The following is a 22479-nucleotide window of genomic DNA, read 5'->3' as shown; positions in this document are numbered from 1 at the left end:
ATATTTCTATTCTAGATTTTGTGAAACGAAATTTCAAACAAGACATACACAAAATCCGATATTTTTAACAAAATGATGAATCTGACAAGTTCGACAGTTTCAAATAAAAATTTATATAAATTATGTTGCGATCTAGATCAAGAACCTAATGTGTGTTACAATCTATAAAATACATCAATATACAATAACAGAGTTTGTTTTTCAAATAGATGTTTCTTCGTATAAGGATGTTTGTAAAACAATCATCAATGTATTAGTACAACATAATCAATTTGTCAGTCTATTATATAGTTCGTACAGAAAATGTGAAGAATATTCTTCATGTCAGAAAAACAGATTCTTTACTTGTATGAAGTATATTTTCTATGAAAACAGCAGTGGCTTGTAGTATGTCTTATGACTCTGTTTATTTAAAATTCTGTCGTGTCGTCAAAACTCGTGGTCGTCCTTAAATAAAGTTTACTTAAAATAAAATCTGTTCGCACACAAATGTATTCATGTTATGAATAGTCTACCTTATTCACGCAATAAAACTTCAATTTTTCCGTATTATGAGCTGTAACAAAAGAAACTGTCCTTCACGACGAAACAATTCTATCATGATTTAAACGTTAAAAATTTCCGTTCTTCAGACATTGCTACCTACCACGTGTTTTTATGACGACGATTTATGTTCATATTAAGATTTCTATTATATCTCATTATCTTGAGGTTTCCGTCGAATGGTATAAAAAGCATAAGAGCGACAAATAAAACAGACTAATTGCAAACGCACTGGAGTGCAAAATATTTCGTTTAATCGCCGTTAAATATCAGGCAGAGAAAATACTCATTCGAAAAAAAATTCCAATAGCAAATCCATTATCCCTCGGCTGAAAACGGCTCTACTGAATCATAAACAAAGCCCATCCATATTCATGCATGGAAATAGATTTAGTTATGTCGAGCAACGTATGCTCGGCTACGTGAGAAAATTACGAATATTTCCATAAAGCTTTCTTAACTAGCGGATAGTCAGGCACGTAGGCCGGAAGTGCATTTCAGACGGAAAACACCGAGATGTCATCGCGTGCGTCATCCCTACGCTTAACTTAATCTACCGAGGCACGCACACACATGCCCCATGTTTGATAGAAATTTCGAAATCGTATTCTCACTCCAACTTACACACACGAAAATCGACAAAGAATAGTTTCTGCGCCCGAAAATTTGAATTTCGATGGAATTTCACGATACATATTCGAACGTTCGAGGTATAACTTTTGGTTGTTCGAAATTTATTTCGAGAATATAACGATGTTATGAATTTTTTACACGCTGTTCAATTTTTACGTATGTTTTGTTAAATGTAGAAAATTCTCAAATAAAAACGAGCACGAGCTTGATAAATGATCGTATACGACGAATTTCATTAAATGAAGTTCAGTTTCTAGTTATTTATTTTGTATGGTTTGCATCGGTTTGTATTTATACATCTTTTCAGAATTTTATGCCGTTGCGTTGAAATGCGAAAATAATCGCGATAACATTTTTTAAGACATCTATCATCGATCTGTATAAGCATTATGTATATATATATTCCAGTCGAAACGAAAAATAAATTATTATATACATTTATTAGTCAGTCTACAGGAGTAAATTTTAGTTATTGTCAAATGTAGGATTATTATTAAACTATACATTCATATTCCAATACATATAAGGTTTACACGTAAATTACATAGAAAATTGTCACAATATATTTCTACGTGATATTCTATATTTCCCAACTAACCTATCAATCGGATTATTCCTAAACCATGAATTTCTCTTGTACATTAAAAGTCAATTTAAGAGATATTTGTTTGATCGGTTACATTCGGCTATCATTGATATGATAGAAGGTACAATATAAGGTCTTTAAATAAAGAAACGATATATTAAAAAAATAGGAAATTCGCAGGAAGAGTTGTCTCGTAAAACAACCACATGAAAATGTTAAAGGTTCATGTTCCCAGCGATTCGAAAACCGTTCAGCGCTGCCATATCCGACAACGAATTTCATGTTTTATATCTCTATTAAACCAGTCTTTTTTCTTCTAAACCGCGAACGATAACGATACCGGAATACGTCTGTATCGTTCAGGATCAAAGTATTCTTTCAAAACAAGATGTCAACGTCGTGTCGGTTCTTGTAGCAGAGAAAAACATCGAAAACGTTCCACTTGAATAGGAAAACTGCACAAACTAGGAAGCCGTGCCGCTGTTGAATTTCCATTAACTGTAACAGGAAACGAAGAGAGGGCTGGGAGAGCGAAGCACGGAACGAGTAAGATAGTTGGAGGTCTAGGCTACCTCTAATGCCGATCTCTATCTATGTGCAGGCGGGTTGCCTGGTGGTGCAACTGCGGCACAACTACGGCACAACTAATATCTTGTCCGGCGCAAAACCGGAATGCTGCCAGGGATTACAACTTGTATTAATTACGGACGACATTACGCCGGTCAGATTAGAAATCGAAGGGAGAGGATACCGAAGTCGTGGCAGCTTTACACGCTGGGAAATTTCCCCATCAATATGCTGCCGCCTAGAACCTCCCGCTGCCTCTTTTAATTATCAACCATGCGATTCTCGACCATCCAAGGTCGCAAAGATCGCTTCGATGAAAACACCGGCAACGTTAAACGATATTGTTTGCTTCCGCCTCGTTACTAAGTTGTCATTTATACCTGTCACAAGCTACCCTTCAGGCAAATAACGCTCTAGGGTAAGAATTAACACTGATAAATCTTTCTCCCGTTGCTGTTGAAATCGATAATATCGATATCAATTGGATAAAGAAATGTGCTGGAGATATTGGGTTATAGGAAAGTTTAAGAAGTTTAAGGGTGATAGTAGGTTATATGGAAGTACCATCTGTATTTTTTTGGACAACGAACGTTTTCAAGAAGATGAGGGTTGAGAGATGCGGGTAAGCAGAACTGAAGATAGCTTGGGTAGTACACTTGGACTTTGCTTGTTGAAGTTTCTTGAAGTCAGTTTGCAATTAAACAGAATTTGAGAAATCCCTACGTCTATGTGTTTTGTTACTTGCTTGACTGCGAGAGAAGTATATCTATTTCAAGCTATTAGAAACTGTAGATATTTCTTATTTAATAGCTGTATAAAGCGACTGTTTCAATAAATTATTTCTCTATAATTCTTTTTTATGTACGTAGTCCTGCTATATATTACAATTCTATTAGATGTTTTCTGGTAGAAATAAATAGACAATTTTTTAAATGATAACGTCTGAAGTACTTACACTAACAATGATCGAAATTGTGAAAGGTGTCGAATACGTTTGTCTATGATATCAAATTTTATAACAAATTCGTCGAAATAGCAAAATACAGGAGTGATTTAGAAAATGTTGTATCAAAGATCCGTGTTAGAAATACGCTAATTTGAAGCTAATCATATATCCTTAAATACCGTCCATATCCTAATGATTAATCACGTCATTTTCAAATTTGTATCAAAGCAAAGAACGATTATTTCAAATAACAATCTTGAATCTTTTTCTTCATCATTAAAATTTTGCTTAAATTCTACTTTTTACAACCACCTAATATACATATCTGTCACAACACTACGCTTGTAATTTACGACTAAACTAAGTATTTACAGAATTTCTTCAATTTGTGGCAAATGGAAATCCGGATACTTAGTAAATATTCATCTGTATATCTGATCGATTTTTATTCCCTTCTATATGCACCGCGATTTCCTCTGTATCGCTTTTCTATGTTGATCCATGAATGATTCAGAAGGACGCGACACGGAACAAATTCTAATTGAAGCAGCGATGCAATGAGGACGATGTACACGTTACGCGTATCATCCACGTAAGTTAAACGTAATCTAGCCGAGATCCTCTCGAAGATCGAGGGGGAGGGTTATTGATTTAGGGAAAGGGGAGAAGCTTGCTTCGTCATCCGGTAGCAATTCCTGAAACCTAGCGTTCCCCTTCGAGCTCTCCGTTTCCTCTTCACTGAGCAGAGTCAATTAGAGTCCCGATCCGAGATTTTCAATCTTCAGTCAAGGTTACGTCACACCAAACACATAATGAGTGAGCACAGGAACCAACACCTTGTACGTTACGTAACAAAAACGAACGATTATAAATGAAATGGTTTCTCTTAATAAAAGCTTACCGAATCTAATGAATAGCAAATGAAAAATTTTTCCGTTATACGTTGACATTGTCTTTTTTTTGGAAATGAAGTAATGGATTGTCGATCGATAATCTAGTTAAAAGAAAGATACAATATATTTCGTAATAGAATTTCAAACCTGTCTGGATGCACCAAGTTTATCGTTCAATTCGATGTTTAACTTTATTCTTAGTTTCCTGTGTAATTAGTTTTTAGAATACGTGTAGTCTTTGAATGACCAGTTTCGCTGCTACATAATATCTTGAAGTAAACGAAGTAGGAAATTTGATCATTGTAGATATGGAAGTTATTTAAAATTTAATAAAGTATAATGTATACGTGCTGAAATCGTGTAGAATTAAACAAATTGTTAAGAATATTATTGCAAGATATTATCTTAGGATCAGATCTTTAACTTTTCTGTTTCGTTATTTAAAAGACGAGCCGTGCTTCCATTCTCTCTCCCATCGTTCGGCTGTCCAAAATAATTTTCTCGAAATTAAGAAAGAATTTAATTACTCTTCTTGAAAATAATTCCTTCCAAATTACAAGAGAATTTAATTACTTCTGTTTATGTGCTTTGTTGCATGAACATCGCGTGCAATCTTAATAATGGTTGTGAACGAGATTTCATCAAGAGCATCCAATTAAATTTACTTTTGACTTTTCAGAAACATCTACAAAGGATTTCTGTTTCGATTTATTTTCTTCTTTCGTAGAGAATAAACTTTTTTATATACTATGGTCTTTCTTTTTTTGCTGCGGAATGTTATACTCTTTCCAGCGTGACATTGATGTGAAATTTTCTTAAACCTTTTTCGTATTTCAAAGTGACTCGCTTTTTTCTCATCGAATGGCCAATCTGGAAAATACGATAGATGGTGGAAAAATCTGGTAGCTCAAGACGGATAAAGTCGATTTTCTCCAGTCAACACAGGGCGCCGGTGATTTCAATTTGTGTTGATTTTTGACACGGCAAACAGAGCTTCAGCCTTTTTCACATCTGTCTCTTTTATTTGTCTCCCTTCGCACGTTTCTCAGGTCGGTTCATTTAACTCTCCAACATACTCCGCTACTTATTGCGTTATTTGCAAAGTATTTTGTTTACGCTCTCGCAGTTTTCAGACGCCGGTTCTGTGTTTTACCTCGAGAAATTCGATTACCCTTCACTGGCTGTGTCGCGCAGCATTTATAAAAACTTGAAGAATTGCAGAGAAAAGTTGGAAATCCGCTTAAAAAATTTCATAATATATTTATCGAGTTATGAGTCTGTTACAACCTTCCTGCCATTTGATGCATGAAGTAATTGCCAGTATAAAGGATTTACATAATTATCTTGTATTACGCGTAGTTTCGAATTTTCTTTTTTGCAGTACTACTTTTGTAAGAGAGATTATGAAATGTACCCGGTTTAACATTAAAATTAAATCGAATATTTAACGTCGAAACAACAATAGGATGTAAATTGCGAATTTTGTAAATTTCACGATATGGAAATAATTTAATGCGATATTTTCCTACTTTCGAATTTTTGTTGTAAATCATTTCTATAACCGCTATTCCCTTCCTTTTCATCTTAAATTGTTATACTTGCTATATGTTTTATACGTTCGTTTTATCTTTAATATTGTCATAAATGTACTTTAAAATATCATTGTATCAAATATGTTTAAAATTCTGACATTATTTCATATTTTACTCTAATGATGATAAAAATGATATTCATTCTAGACATATAGAGTTAAATTTTCTGATTATCATTATATTAAATTTATTTCATATTTCGCTAAAAACGCTTTTTTAAATAAAATATAAAGTTATAAAAGTTCATCTTTGTGGTCAATAATAAACGAATAATAAATGTAATAAATATGTAATGTATTAGATAAATATAAAATATGATGGGTTTTACCCCGGATATGTAGTGAAAAGCTAAAAAATGTTAATCATGTAAATTATTTTAAAAGTACGCTAAATTGCATATTTCCTTTTTGTTGCAGGTAAGTGGTGCATTTAGTTTGACACGTACGGATGAGAGAGATACAGGCTTCGGAACACGTAAGAATTTTTCGATTTGTTGTAACAGCATGTAACTAGCTGGATATTTTCATGTTTAGCAGAAATACACGTACCAGTCCGTACAAGTTTTTGCACCTGAGAGTCCAATAAGAAACGGGGATAAAGGCTACGGAAAGTTCGTCGTCGTTTCACTTCTCGCCTTTATCCCTCTTTCCGTAAGACCGCGAGAAAGAAAAGCACCGCGACAGATGGGAAACATTTATGTAGAATTTAGTTTTTATACACGTGTTCAACGAATGTTACGAGGCCTATGGCGAGCAATTGAGATCTTTTGAAAACGCATTTGCGTTTTGCGATCACTCAACTATGCGGTTTTTACTGTTACTCGTGTAAAATGAAAGAGAGCAATGAAATAACGTGCATAAATTTATTAATGAGTGTATAAAGGAAATGTTTTTTACCGGATGTTGTCGATACAATATCGCGAACAGAAATTTAGTTGATTATTTTCTACGATACAGGATGCTGTATTCACTAAGTTGAAAGTTTTTAGGACTAGTCAACAATTCCTTTTTATATGCAAAGTTAGTTTCATGTTCTTATAGGTATTAAACGTGCATCGATAAAGCAAGTAAAAACATTATTATGGAAGACTGCGTTGAATAATTAATTACAATATTTTAATAGAATACGTACCAAACGAGATTTATTTATTCATTTACTTTTTATCAGCTTAATGCTAATACTAATTTTATTAGCAACTGGAATTTTGATCGCAGGGCGGTTTCTTTCAAAACCATAATTTTATTAAATTTAATTATACGAGCTCGTATATCATGTATAACTTTTATTGCAACCTTTATTGTATCCGAGAACAAAAGACTCTTTCATTCATCGCGATTCGTTAGGAGCTTTTTTACGGCTACATATTGTTACACCAAAATTTTTTGAACGTTTCATATTTTTTCAAGCAATGTGCGTAGCTCGAAAGAACGTGACTAAATCGTTGATATCGTCGATAATCGTATACAGAATAAAAGGTTTTATTTAAAACAAGTGAAACGAAATGTGAAATAAATAAAGCGGAAAAAAGTGAGACTAACAAAAGTCGTAATAAAGTTTTTACGTCTAGATAATGATTTGAAATCGTACGTTCGAAATGCTATAAAGAAGACAAATAAAAGAATCGTAGAACTGTGAAACCTGAAAATTTCCTCTCGAGTTCGAATTTTTCTCTCCTAACTGAATTTCTTAGGAGAAAAATTCTTGCATACCAAGAATGGAAATAGAAGTAGACCACTAAAAGGTTCCTCACTTCTTCCTCTTATTATTTTTTTCTCCGTTCCTTCCGTATTTTTATCGCATTTAATCAACCAGATAAATCACAAATAAAAATTAAATCAAATGGAATACGAACTATAAATACTTTTACTTATTTAAATATAGAGAACACTCACGCAATTAGGCGGAGCTAAAACAGCACGTAAAATGGTTAAAGATAAAAAAATATGTCATAAGAGAAAATTAAATGATATGTACCTCCTCTATATTTAAAATGTAATTATGTTCGTTTTTTAAATAGGATAAGAATATTTAAAGAACATTTGAAAAACCCTTATAGTTTCTGTTGTTCTGGTAACTACCAAAAAAAAGGTCTCTTTGATATATTGCTGTAACATTATAACCAACGTACCATTCTCTTTTTTTTCTTAATATTTTATCGGTAATCAGAAATATCGAAATGTACATTCTAATTTATTGAATAATATCGATATGGAACAAAATATATTTTAATAACATAATATGAAAAATCACTTCCATAATAACTTTTAAGTATTATTCTAGGATTATTTTGAGACACATAAAAATAACTTTTGATAGAAATTACTTCTCAGATATATATGCTCCTAAAATATTTTTCGAACAAACTACGATCGATTAGGCGTTTGCGGTCGCTCGGGAGAAATACATGCATAAATAACAGCTCCGAGACAAATGTTGAAGCGCAACGAAGATCTCGAATAAATCGAGACAAATCAGAAGCAAGGATTTGAATTTCGCGATCTTTGCTGCTTTGTAACACTTGCTTGTCAAGTAATCTAATCGTTCGATATTATCATACGAGACTTGTCGATAAGTCGCCGCGAATATTACACAGACTGAGAATATCCACATGTATAAATCATCAGAACTCTTAACACGTTAGAAGTAATGGGCCTTCTATTATTCAGGACTTGATAACTAGCATCACGAGGATCTCATTGCTCGTGTATCCTGCTGTCACATATTTTTCTCATAAGGAAAATGAAGAAATACGAGATAAAATAAGCAGGTTCGTTATTAGCTAATTAGCGGAGGCAAAAACTTGGTGCAGACTAAACACGTGCTCAGATCCAATAGAATCGATAGGAAGGAATTGCCAAGAATAAGAACGCCATTTAATTTGCATCTTCCTTACCTTACTTAAACTGCATTTCTTTGGTTTCATGTGTAACACAAAAACCAAGTGGATCCCGTTTAAATACGTATATATGTAAAACGTATAAATGAACACGCGTATTTATACCAAGTTAATGATTTAAAGACGCATACTCATTAGTATACACATTCACGAACAGTGCTCGTAAGATGTGCAGTTTGAAAAAAACATTAGTGACCTGCACAATAATTTACCGATGATATCTGACTAACGATATTAATAAATTAACAGGTTACAAATTGTAGGTTATAAGCTCTGCAATTCTTTTTATAATTTACAGTTTCATAATTTTTTGTCAAATAAGGTGATTACCTTCTAAAAACTATAAACTGTAATTTTTTTAATTTACGTGTAAAATTTTCTTTATGCTATTAGCAAACTTATTACTGTTATCCAAATGTATTTACTAATACGGGAACTTGTAATTTCGCGCTAGTACTTTCGCTAATAATATTAATTCAACTGTAGAAAATGGTCCACATCTACCTTATCAAAGATTTCCTTAATTTTCCTTACGTCTCTCAAATGACTAAACATCACGAGAATACTATATTCGAGGAATGTAGTAAAAGAAGGTTAGGGGGTTAGCAATTGGATACACGTACGGTTGGACGCGCATATCGATACCGAATCGAGGTAAAGTGGGAAGGAAATACATAAAGGGTATCGAAGAGACGTTGAAATTCAAGGGAGATCTGAAGCAAACAAGTAAGGATTGGAAGGAAGGGAGAGTTGGCAGGTCACGACCTGGACTGGCCGGTCGTAGAATGGATGCAAGCCACCGCCCGTCCGACTCTCCTACATACATTAGGAAGTTTCTCCCAACTTTTAGCCATGGGTTGGTCCATACTCTGGTTAGTGTGGTGCCATAGAATCGTATAACTACCTAACCTTCTCCTCGTTCGCTTCCTCTTTCACCGTTTCTACCCTTCCCCTCGTTACATTCTTTCGTTCTGTCTCTTAATCCCTTCCTTATTAATCTTTCTTCCAATCTGCCCTTCTTCGTCTCATTTACTTTGTCCATAGATCCACTCTTTCGCGGTACTCGCTCTCATAAGTAACGAAAGTATCGACTTATTCATGACCAAAGCATAGAAAGAGTAAAGATGAAGCGAATAAGAAAGAGAGTAAGGAGAGATGGAGAGAGGAAGACGAAGAAGCGGAAGAAGAAGGTGGGGGACGGATACTGCAAGATAAGTTAGGAAGGGAGAAGCAGAGAAAGAAGTCCGATAATCTCCCAAGGTACCAGTACAACGGACCTGGGATACAGTCGGGAGGAGAGTCAAGAACCTCGACAGAAGTGCCTGCGGCCGTTGCTACAATATTTTGCTTGATTACTATCACAGGGAAAGCTGCTCCACCGACCTAGCCGGCACGTGATAGGCAAGGGTTTGGATATGCCCGTTCCTTTCCCTCCCACTTTTCTACTGTCCTCGTTAGTATGCTAATTTACCGGCGCATTAAATTTTCGCACCTGGTCTTTGATACAGCCTGAACTTTATGTTCTATATTTCAGTCTCAAAGTAGATTACCCAGTAACGCGGATCTACCACTCTCTTTCCTCCCTTTCACTGTGAGCATCGCGCGTTACGTACTCGTTTTCGTTTTCGTGCACGTTTCTTCATTCGAAGCCGCGATCCATAGGCATTATCATTCGGATCAAAATAGAGAATTTATGAACGACGAGTAAAATTGTACAAGTTCATAGACGATGTATTCGTTTGCTTTTTGATAATAATTAATCATTTGATCATTAATCGATTTAATGAATTTGTCTTCTGGAAGAAGCTCATGTACAGTGGTATAGTAATATATTTGACAGCTTCGCTTTTAAAGGTTTAATAATTCCTTTCTCTCAACCGTTTACGATTCACTGAAAATTATTGATTGGCTATTGAAATTGTACCAATATTATTTTATTTTACCAATATTCGTCTATGAGAGGATCAATCGATTTCCTCCGAATCCACGAGGATCCACGAGAACCAATACCTCGTAAAACGTCCATCAGCCATCCATTAATCAGGCGAGATACCCACTATCCTGAAGATCGTGGGACGAAATCAGGAATTCCTGGGTAAAGTGAAATTTATGCTCCGATCCAACGTTAGGTAAAAGGGATGAGGTTTAACGGGCGGTGGCTCTGTTATGCGAATATCCGAAACTCAAGTAATAAGCAGTAAAAATCTTGCGAACGAGTAAGCTTTATACGCTTCCATTTATGAAAAGAAAAAAACATTCACGCTAATATATTCTATATAAGGATATATAGTTTGTTACAAAATACCCTCGGTGTATTTATAGGATCAATTCTGGGCACGAAAATTATGAAAAAAGTTCATGTACAGGAATATCGTCTGAAGTTTATCTTTCAAATTAGACAAAAATTATAAAATTTCTATTTCACAGTGGCTGCCAAACCTTTTTTTCTATTTCCATGGACAACAGTAATCGATACTAACGCCAATGGTTATTTTACATTCTGACAGCCAAAATACTATTCACATCCTATGTGATTTTTTGTTGGTTCATGGATATTAAAATAAGAAACACAAAAAATGAGATTTCTCTCTGAAGTATATTTGTAGCATAAAATAAAATTGTTTATGACTTGAAAAGTAAGATTCGAATGACTTTTTTGTACATCGATCTCTTCCCTCGTTCTGATGAACAGAATCGAGTCTATAAATATTCCTCGAACACTTTACGATATTCTGTACCGCAAAAGCAGAGTATCAAGTTAAATGATTCAAAATTTTGATACGTCTTATGGGATTTTATGCTCTGGCGATCCTGTGGAATTTCGTACGTCATATTAGGGTATGGCACGCACGTTAATCACCCTGATATTAGCGTAACTCGTAAAGCGTACAAAGCGTCGGGACATAATTTAATATTATTATATTACCGGGACACATAGGCAGTGCCGTTAAAGTGCCGAGCCGCATCAGCCAAGCATCTTTAAAATTAGATTTTCCATCCACCCTCCTATTACCGTCATCGCATCGCCTTCATTCCCGTACCTCTGCGAATGTATCCTCTCCCTTCCCTCCTAACTCTCTGTAATTACATCGAGAGTAACTTGTTGTGTAATTGAGATATACAACCCGTCAAGTTTGCCTCGTGTAAAATTTCATTCATCGACAACGTAACACGAAGAGGGAAGATTTGTGGTGTTCTGCTTGTGACGGACACTTAAAAGAACATATTATATTAACATATTTATGATTTTTTCGAGTTTCAATCGTGTTATCAGTTGCGTCTAACTACTAACAACTAATACTAACAACACAATTGGAACCCTAAGGATCAGAAATATATCGTTTAATCATCGTGAAAATTTAAAATCTAAAGTATTTGATTGACTTTTACCTTGCATCGATTGCGAGTCAATAACAGTAGAAAATGACATGACTCGAGAAAAGTAAACAAACTGCGAATATTAAATATGCACGTCAAGTTAAAAGATATCATCTGCTTTAGCAAAGAGCTACACCAAAATCAATTTTGAGTACAATATAGACATCAAAATGTTACTTAATATCTCTGATATCAGATTTATTTTACGATTTTAACTACGATCAATACTTGTCGACTTGTCGAAGCAGTTGCGTAAAGCAGCCAGCCGACTACTTGGCAGTGGGAAGTTTGGAACGCGTATCGTTCGGTCCGATCTCGTGGCATATTTAAAATATAGCGGAAATACGCGGCATCGAGATCAGTTGCGGCTGTTCCTCCCGTCAAGGGAGGTTCCTGTATGCCGAGGGAAATAATTTTCCCATTCCGAAATAACCTCACCGTGAGTCGAATGGAAGTGAGGAAGCTGGGCTCTGAGCTTGGCAAGAGCCTCGGCATTGGTTCAAAGTGCCCCTAAACCAACCCGCCTTCCGAACATACGTGGTAACTTCCGTCGATTCGCGAATATCGTGAATTTGCAAGGCTCGCCAGCTGCGCGCTAGTTACTCGTTGAATCTACGATCTCACTCCGCCCATGCTCGTGTACCGAATTCGGTATTATATACACGTTTCCCTTGCCACGCGGTGAACCTTGAACTGTAACTGACGAAAAGAGACATTTCACGTTGGCACAGGGAAGTTCCCCGGAAGGACCTATCAGACAACACCTAGCATCAGGCAATAGTCACATTCGTTTATCATATTAGTATTGAACAGCATTTAACGTGGTTGAAATTCTTTTTTAAATTATCAATTTTCTTGATTTTTATCCTTATTATTTATGGTATTATTTATCCTTAATAGTAGCGATAAAATGAGAATCGTAATAGAATATTTGTATAATACTTTTTATGATAATTGTCTGGTCTGGTTCTTTTTATCTTTCGAATTACCTGATCTACTTCGATCGCAAGAATATTTTCCAGATAGATGATATTCAAAGAACGAAAATGATGTAGTTTCGATGAAAAGATGAGAAATATTAATATAAGTAAAATTGATTTATTACGAGCATAATGAAGTATGGTTGTATGTAAGTAAGAGCAGCCATTATATCGTAACAAGTAAAAATATATCAAACGATAAATAAATAATATCGCAACATAAATTTGAGAACATGAAAAATTTAGGATAACTGTAGATGAATTTTAAGTGCCACGTTAATTATTCCGAAGATAATGCAGTAGAATCTTTCTTATACGATATCCCGTTATATAAACATCTCACAATTGGAACACTCAATTATCCGTACGTTGTATTTACTTAGATTATTCTCTTTGAATCTACCTGGGACCGTTTGTATAGCATATGGCAGTTTAATGACACGGAGACGGAAACGCGTATTGCTAATTGCAACGACTAAAGGAGACAACCAAGGAACTTGAGAAGAGTAAAAGTGCAGTTTCATCATTAAAAAAAAAACACACACAGTACAGAAGAATGGATAGTTACCATTATTAAAAGACGGAAATGTACAATTGTGAAATACTTACATCACTCTGACATAATAAGAGAATACTTCTAGTTCAATAAACCTTCTCCCACTGATAATGAAATCATCATGCAATAGAACTCTGAAAATTCGCTTCTTCAAACACTCTTTTTCTATTAATCCTTTCTACCCACATCTTTAGATCAAGAGCCTATTCATGAACAAAAGCCTATTAATATATAAAAAGAGGATTAATTTCTAAAAGAAAGAAAGAAAAATATGGTTCTGTAAGAATTAATTCGAACAACGTGGGATTCAACAGTACTGTTTAGAACTTTCTCTCAATAAAATTCTACCAAAGTCAGTCTTCATCGGATTATTATTCCCATAGAACAGAAACACCGCGCATCTATGTTATAGAATCAAAGCCACTTTACCTCGAAATATCCTGGGCACCAAAGCTCTTAGCTTTGATTAGGCGTGGCCTTCGCTTCAGACCACAAACGTACACGCTCGGATCTGTACTATAATCCGTCGTTCTTGAAATTCAACCATCGCCATTATTAATTTTGACGTGAGATGCACCAACAGGGTCTGCGTTTCACATTTTGCGGCGCGAAGTGACGATCAATTTCACGTGTTCGTGGCGGTGACATGTCCGGTTGTTTATGTGTTTCGCGTGTCGCGGATACACTGACTATTTATCGAGCAATATCTACATCGAACTGGCCCGAAACTATCGGCTCGACGTGGCTATAACGTCGCCTTCGTGTCAGCTTTCCTACACGTGCCTCGTAACGAGACACCGTTTGCAGAATTACATAAATTCACCGGATAGAGGGAGTGTTGCATGGTCGATGATAGTTCGAAGTAAGACAGGAAACAAGAATCATGAGCTGTTAGGTTGTCCTCGTTAGCTGTGCAGACAGATACGGTAAACTGTCGAGTCAGAAACTTGTTAGCTACATACTCGATCAAGACGAGTTTTTAAACATAAAAGGATGAGCTGGAATGAGAAAGAGAAAGAGGCAGAGAGGGAGGGAGAGAGAGGAAGAAAGAAAAAGTGCGAAACCTTGAAAATCTGCAAAAAGTGTCGTTTCATCAGAAGTTCCGTTGGCTCGCGCGATTCCGTATACCTGATCGTAAAAAAAATTATACAGGATGTTCTCGATTGTAGAAATGTTTTTATAACTACAGGAGCGTAATTTACAAATGAAAATAAAGAAAAGCTGTCACTTAAATATTTGTTGCAATCGTTTTTCGAAGTTATAAGCAAATATTGGACATAAATTAAAATATAGATTTTGTATTCCAGACTAAAAACCATCGTCTCTGCTCTATATATTTGCGTGATGTTTACTTAGATTGTTTATTGTTAGAAATAGCGATTGTTTAAATTGCTTAAACTCCCATTTCAAAATACAATACCCGAATGTTGTGGAAACTCGTATTTCGATCTGCGTTCGTTATTTGAATGTAACTTTATAGAAAAGTGTTTACAGTAAAACTCCATATATTTGCACCTATCGGACAACAGACAGTTCGTACAACTATCTACACACTGATTGTATCTGCCACGTATGATTTTTGTTCATATGATAAGAGTTTAAGGTAAACAGATTCAATCAACTGAAGTTTATTCGCTCAGATACTGAGACTTCGTTGATACGTAGACTGTTGTATAAATACTTTGTTTCCAAAATGCATTCTGTTGCACATATTTGCACATTCAAAATTTCCCACAAACATATAAAAACCCTACTCATCGTACTGCCAATGAAATTTCAAAATATTTCATATAATACACATAAGTATATACGTAAAAATGTTCTATGCTAAGCATTGAAGTACTTCCGTGAGTTATCTTACGCGTATGTGCCATTACTTCTGGGATAAGCTAATAGTTTCGGAAGTGCTTTCATTAGGTTACGTGGTGAGATCGTTCAAAGGGCAGTCGCGGTATGCACGGCACGAAGCATCCTCGTTCCATCCACGTGAGTCGCCGGAAGACCAGGTTTCACGACTCGTCGCGAGGTTGATCAGTGGATCACGAAGTGGTTGGGTCGGTATCGAGCCCTCCGCCCCGAAAATATACGATGTGTAGAGAAGGAAGAACGGCAAGAAGGAAAGAAAGGTAAATAAGAACCTTGGCGAAATAACGGTACCCAGAGGAAAGCTTCGTCTCATCTCCTGTTCCTCCGTCTTTCTCTCTTCCTTCTTCCAGCTCCCTCTTCGTTCCTTGACGATCTTATGTTTCCCTCACTCTACCTGCTTGCTGGTATTATATTCCACCCGCTGCCGCGCCACGAAGAGAGTCCTATTATTGAGAGCAGTCACGACGTATCGTCCGCGGAAGAGAGGCTTAAGACAGATCGTAACGTATTTCACTTTCTTCCCGAAGGGCTCCAGGATCTCCTTCCTCGACCTTCTTCTTCCATCGTTTTATCCTATTCTCTTTTCACCTCGGCGTCGCGGTTTCTAACGGATGATGCATACAGAGATAGGTATATAGGAGGCCCTCGTTTACCTTTCAAGCTCCAAGCACGAGAGACTTTGCCAATCGAACACGGAAAATCGCGACAGCAACATTGTTTCATGGCTAGGTATAGCAATATACGCTACCCTCAGTTGCCGCTGCCTTCCCTCTTTTAATCAAAATCCCGTTGTTCGGAAGGAAACGGTAGAACGACAGACAGGAGAGCGAAGAGGCGAAAGTATACTTATATGGTAGAACTTCATTTATGGGGAGAAATTTTTAGTTAATGTCTGACTAAACGTTCTACTACTGTCTGAGTCTACTTATTTAAACGCGAGCTTCTATTATATGAACGAAAGATTGCAAGTATAATAAGACTCTATTCATTGGTAAGAAATTTTAGTTGCCGTCTGATTGAACGAACTCCTGATGTCTGAATCTGCTTATTTAAATCTGAACTCCTGTTATATGAACAAAGAATCGCTAGTAGGAGAAAGAATCAGTGACTTTCTATTATATTATATGAACTCCAGTTACATGAACTGTTCGTTCCCAATGGATTCAAATAAATGAAATTCTACCGTAGTTGGAGATTTCAACTTCGCGGAGTGTTGGAAATTTTCTTCTTCGCGGAAGAACCCTTGGTGCCATATTCAAAGGATCGTTTTTCTTCTTTTTCTTTGGTCGAGGAAACACGAGTAATTCAACATAGTTCGCGCGCATGGATTTCGAAAGAACGGGGTAGAAAAAATAAAAAATACGCGATTTCGACGACCTGGCCTGTGAAAGCATCATGTACCAATTCGTCCGTGGCAGCTCTTGGCTGCGGCTATGCGCCTTGATGCTAGATTGGCACTTGTCCAAAGCTCTTCTCTCTTCGTTCGTGCCAGCGTAACCGCGGAAATTTTTGCCTGATTAACAATATAGGTTTCAGTATTTTTCCGCGAGGCTGACTATATTGAAACTCGTTCGACTCTGGCTCAGGAATCTTGCTCGTACATCGTTTACGATCGTTCTGTCGGAAATATCCTTGCGGTGGATGGTTACGATTCACCGGGGAGAACGATGGATTTATTTAGAACTGATCGTAAGAGCAACGTTTATGCCGAACTAACACCTGCTTAGAACTTGAAACGTATTCTTACGTAACATGTGCATTTTCTCGAATAAAAGCCTCCTCTCATTACCTGAAACCACCTTTCCACAAAGCTGAGCAAGATCCTGTTTACTGGTCCGACTCGTAATTACAACGTACTTGGATCCATATGAACGACTTCCTACCGGTTCCAGTCGGTCGAAGAACTTAACTGTTCAATGTATCTGAAATTCCTTCGGCAACTTTCTGAAGGAGCTGTAATGTATAACGTGTGGAACGTGATTCATTAGACACCAGGTTGGTGCAATTAACTTTTTTTCCTCGGAATATTATTTCTCGGTACACCCTAAATATTTTAATCATATAATATTTCATATCGTTTAATATTTATTAATATTTTTGATAAATAAAAATAACTGAATTCGTAAAAAGTAGCTCGTTGAATATTGTAAAGAAGAAAATCTGTAGGATAATATCTTTTACGTAGTTTCGGTTCGTTATACGATAGGTTTAGATTAGGTTTTTGAGAATTTTTTGCAACAATTTCATATTTGTTACTTTGCAACATTCTTGTCATATAAAATAAATAGATTCGTACGTTTAATTTGATACATAAAATTTAATTTTTTTTAAATATAAATACGATATGTACGTGCATTTTAATATTCCTCAATAATCATTAGTTGTATGTGATAACATCTTTTTAAATTATTGATACCCTTCGTTGAAATATTATATCCGCTTTTTCTTCCATATTTCTACTGCGCGGAAATACTATGCAAAGTGCGTATGCAACGAAAACGCGATGATGCGTCTCTTTGTGAACTTGCTAATACTGATAATTATATGGTAATGGTCTACGCTGTATTACAATTGTAAGTACACGAAAACAAGACCGATGAAGCGTCGTAAAGGGCACAATGCTACACCATGCTATTCAAGACTTGTTTGCGCAGACAACGCGACGTTCTTCATAAAAGAATGGAACATAACCTGAAGCCATTCTTGAAAATGTCTCTTCTTTCATAAATCTTGGATGAGTATTTAAGAATATGAAGCAAGACAAAATTATGGACTTTGCGTTTTAGATGAAAATTCACTCTTGTTCTATGATCGTATAATGATGATCGAAGACGAGTAAATTAGTTGCAAAAGTTTGTAATATCATTCTGTATTAGAATTTCATGCACACGTTCTCGAGATGATCATCTCATTCCCTAACACATTAGCCATGAATATTCCGACGATGATCTCGAATTTTCGAGTCAACGTAACTTTACTAAAGTTTTAAAGTGTTGAAGCTTCGTTATCGGTCTCTCCTCTATCCGCGTGTACGAATGTTACACTTCCGCTCCGGACATTCGAGTTTGGATCATATGAGCCGTTCTTCATACTGATAGCTTTATGCGAATAAAATTACTCACGGTAAATGATTAAAATAAAATCATTTTGGAAACCTGAATGATTAACTAATCCTGAGCAGATCCGCGGAAAAATTATATACAAGAAAGGAATAACCGAATCTTTATTATTTGAACATATCTTATTCGAATAATATTATTCGATAATAAAAAATAATGGAATATAAAGGCAATAATGGAAAACCAATATTCTACATATACTTGTAATACATTTTCTGCGTACTAATATGTTATTGTTCAATCGCCTCGTCACTTTGAGTTCATTATTAGATATAATTTGACATTTCATAAAAGAAAATAAATACTTTACATCATTCAAAGCATCATCGTTGAAAAAGCAGATTAAAAGGCAAAGTATAATTTATTGTCATCTTTCATATTGACATATGAACATAATTTTCGTCACTGAATTATATATTCGTACCTAATTAATTCGAATAATGTTATTGTTTACTCTAATAGTTTCCGAAATCCAAAAAGTTGGCAAAAATATTCAAAAGTAAGAAAACGAGCGTAAACATAAAAAAAGCAGTAGAAAAGAAATGAAGGCTAGTCACGTGTTGACGCGTGAATGAAGGACATGAAACAAGAAATGCAGGCAGGTACGTGAGCCATGTAAAATCTCGGTGAAATGTTCGCGTGATGACGACAGCCTGTTAAACGCGTAATTTACGGATTATTATACTCGTCGAGTTCATGGGTGTCATCATTGCGGGTCCCGTGCCTCGTCATTGTTGTAACTCGTGTTCGTTGTCAGTATTGACCTTCGTCGTTAACGGTGACCGCAGATTGTAGTTATCGATCGGCCTCCATAGGCAAAGAGTAAACTCAGTAGGCAGTTTTGCCAGTAATATTCCGGCGGCTGACCACGGTACAATGGACGTTTACTCCTCCCTTTCCCCGTCAGTCAACGTACCCTTTCTCGAAAACCCTTGGCCACAGGATGGATGGTGATCAATAACGAGAACGAATGTCTCTAAATTGCCACGCAAACATACGCACGTACATATGTGCCTCTGTATGTAATAGACATCTATACAATCATCTAAGGTTGTTGTACTGTGGCTCACGAAAGTATTTGGATGTCTATCATCGAAAATTTTGAAATTTTATTATCGCTATAATAAGACAGATTTTAAACTTCACACTCAGCTTTCTAAAAATCCCGCTACTTCTGAGATAATATTTGATGGTACAAGATGTTTCCAATTTTTATATAATCTAAATATGTATTGTACATACACAATCTTTAAGCGAAGAAGAAAAATGTACGTACACAATTTCCAAGCATAGGAGAAAATTTTATGCGGTAGAATTCCATTTATCGGAACAAATTTATTCCAGTTAGTGTCGGTCTTCTGCAGACTGAATCTACTTAAGTATCTGACTGTCAACTCCTACGATACAATACTTTCGAAAGTAACTGTTGGTGCACGACTATACATTTACCTATACAACGTTTCATTGTGTCTTTGACAGATTTTCATTTCTTAACCGTCCTCCTCTTTCGTAGGTATCGAATATGATACTTATTTCTGGGATCAGAACGTGGACGAACGATGTTGCTTGGGTATTGCTAAGGAAAACACACCTACACTGACCCATACTCATATACCGAGAATCTGGCTTTTATTACATTTTGAGGTTTGTTAGCTGTACCCCGGGGCGATATCCAATGTCCACCCTCTTTATCCCGTGCTAGCCCTCTTTTTCTTTCCTTCCATGCAGCATCGACGTCATAGAATAGCCACTAGCGATTGTTCATGCTATACTGTGTAAACAGTAGCCGATATTAACGGATGAGCCAGAATTTTCTCTCGATTCGAACTGTTACCAGTTACTATTAGAAAATATTGAACTACGATAAAGCTAAGATAATACGTTTGAAACATGTTACGCAATACGTGTCTATAGTTCTGCTACGGTTCTATTTATGGTCTGCAAACACAGGAATATGAGGTCTACTTGTCCAAGATGACGAATTTATAAATATTAACGCAGACTGATGTCTCTGTTACATAATGGAGATCGAGTATCAGCGAAAGGAATATATAGATTTCTGCAAGGCTTTGAAGTAAAATAAAATGACAGAACGTAAAATAAGCGCACTGTTCCATTTGTTTGATATTCTTTCGGGTATTAGAGAACGTGTCGGCGGTACGTGGTATACGTATAAACATCACCTAATAGAAGCAAAGCAATCTGATGAAACCAATAAGCGTGAAGGAATGCAAGTAGTTCTTCTCCTTTCGTTTCGTTTCGTCTGCAACGTTGGGTCTCTTCTCGCCTCGGTGAGGTCGTTTCATTGGTCTTTTCCTTGCCCCTGGAGCACGTTAAATCTTTTCATTTCGATCTTGAGAGATACCGTATCCCCGTAGACTCGATAAAACGTGGTTAGAGGATGAACACCTCGAGGGAACGGATAATTACATGCTTCGTGTCAACTTTGGCTAGATTGGGATCAGACACTCGGTTACTTTCGAAGAGAGCGGAGCAATTAGAGGACAAGTCTCAATAATGCCAATTTTTCACGAGGAAACTTCTAACAGGGATAAACTTCTTGAAGGCTAGATAATACGACAATAAAGCGTTCTGAGGAACAGTTATTGTGTGCCGAGTCAAAGAGCTTTGTAGAGGGAAATAACTTTTAGCCTTCGTAATATTTCGGCCCCAAAATTGCGTTGACTATTCTCGTTTGACGAGTACCCGGCCAATAAAAGATAAACGGTTATGCTCTGCCTCCTTCTCCTTTCGGATTAATTTCTCCTTTCTTTGCAATAAAGGATCCTCTCGTCTGTTTGATCCTGATCGTATCGAGAGGGAAAACAGGCAAGCCGAGCAAGGAAATAAAAGATTGCTCTATTCACCTTAAAGGATTCCTCTTTATTTCGTTTTGATACAACGGGCCATGATGATAGAATTCTTCCGAGCCATTCGCTATTCCGTTTCGATTCGCTTCATCTTCCGTCTTGCGGCCTGGATATCTATGCGAGGTATAAATATTCAGCGAGGCACGAGCGCATAACCACTCACGTGAAAGCGACGTGCACTCAGTCATACATATTTAGGCTGAATAATTATAAACAAAGCGACAATCCTGCTATATTGTACGAAGAGCCTGTGAGCATTTTGTTCGCGCGTTCAAACAATCAGTGATAGCAGCGTCGAACTTTCTAAGCCACTATTTTCTCGTCACAGAGGAAGCGAATAGTTCAGTACAATATAAGTTTAGTTTAGTAGTTTGGCATATACTGGAAGATATATGCAAAAACATTTAGAGGTGAAATTATCAAAAGAGCAAGATTAAGGAATAAATATAATATTCGATGTATTTTTAATGTGGTGCAGAATTTAAGAATTGAATGGTTAACAGCAATAAGACAGCCCCACTTTAAAGGATAATATAATACTTGAGTTGCGAAAAGGACCAAGCTTTATTTATATATAAATGATGAATTATGAATTATAGACTACAAGACGCTATAAAAATACGTAAAATGATTTTTGGTTTTATAATAGAGTGAATTCAGATTGGGTAACAGTTAAATGGTCTAGATAAAGGAGGGCCATAATATTCAAAGAAAATTAGTTGACATCGATATCAAACTCATATGAATTCATATTTAAAGAACAACATGAATCTCAAAAATTGAATATCTATTTATTTACTCGAAATAATAGAAATTGTTGAAAAATGGAATTATAGCTGAATATATATTATAGCAACTAGAATAGCTTATCATAGCTGAAATTCTTTTAATTTTTAATCGCAAAAGATAATAATTGAAGAAACAAACAGGGATTCAATGAAGTCTAGTTCCTTTCAAAGGAATATATCTCTCACGTTTTGGCTTACGATTTGGAATTCCATCCGGAAGAGACGCGATCCGAGGCGAAACAGGATTATTCGACGTGGAAATCATA

At 36.1% G+C, this 22479-nt stretch overlaps 2 protein-coding genes across 4 annotated transcripts in view; one reads left to right on the top strand and one right to left on the bottom strand.

The window, feature by feature from the left end:
- Positions 1–22479, top strand: part of LOC126920757 (autophagy-related protein 16-1) — a 607999-nt gene that overhangs the window by 425276 nt on the left and 160244 nt on the right. The gene's annotated exons all lie outside the window — the stretch shown is intronic.
- LOC126920756 (uncharacterized) overlaps positions 1–22479 on the bottom strand; it is a 253230-nt gene that overhangs the window by 152482 nt on the left and 78269 nt on the right. The window lies entirely within an intron of this gene.

This window comes from Bombus affinis, chromosome 9 (assembly GCF_024516045.1).
Source record: "Bombus affinis isolate iyBomAffi1 chromosome 9, iyBomAffi1.2, whole genome shotgun sequence".
In the NCBI taxonomy this organism is placed as follows: domain Eukaryota; kingdom Metazoa; phylum Arthropoda; class Insecta; order Hymenoptera; family Apidae; genus Bombus; species Bombus affinis.
Note: the sequence above shows the minus strand (reverse complement) of the source record. Positions and strands in the feature narration are given on the sequence as shown.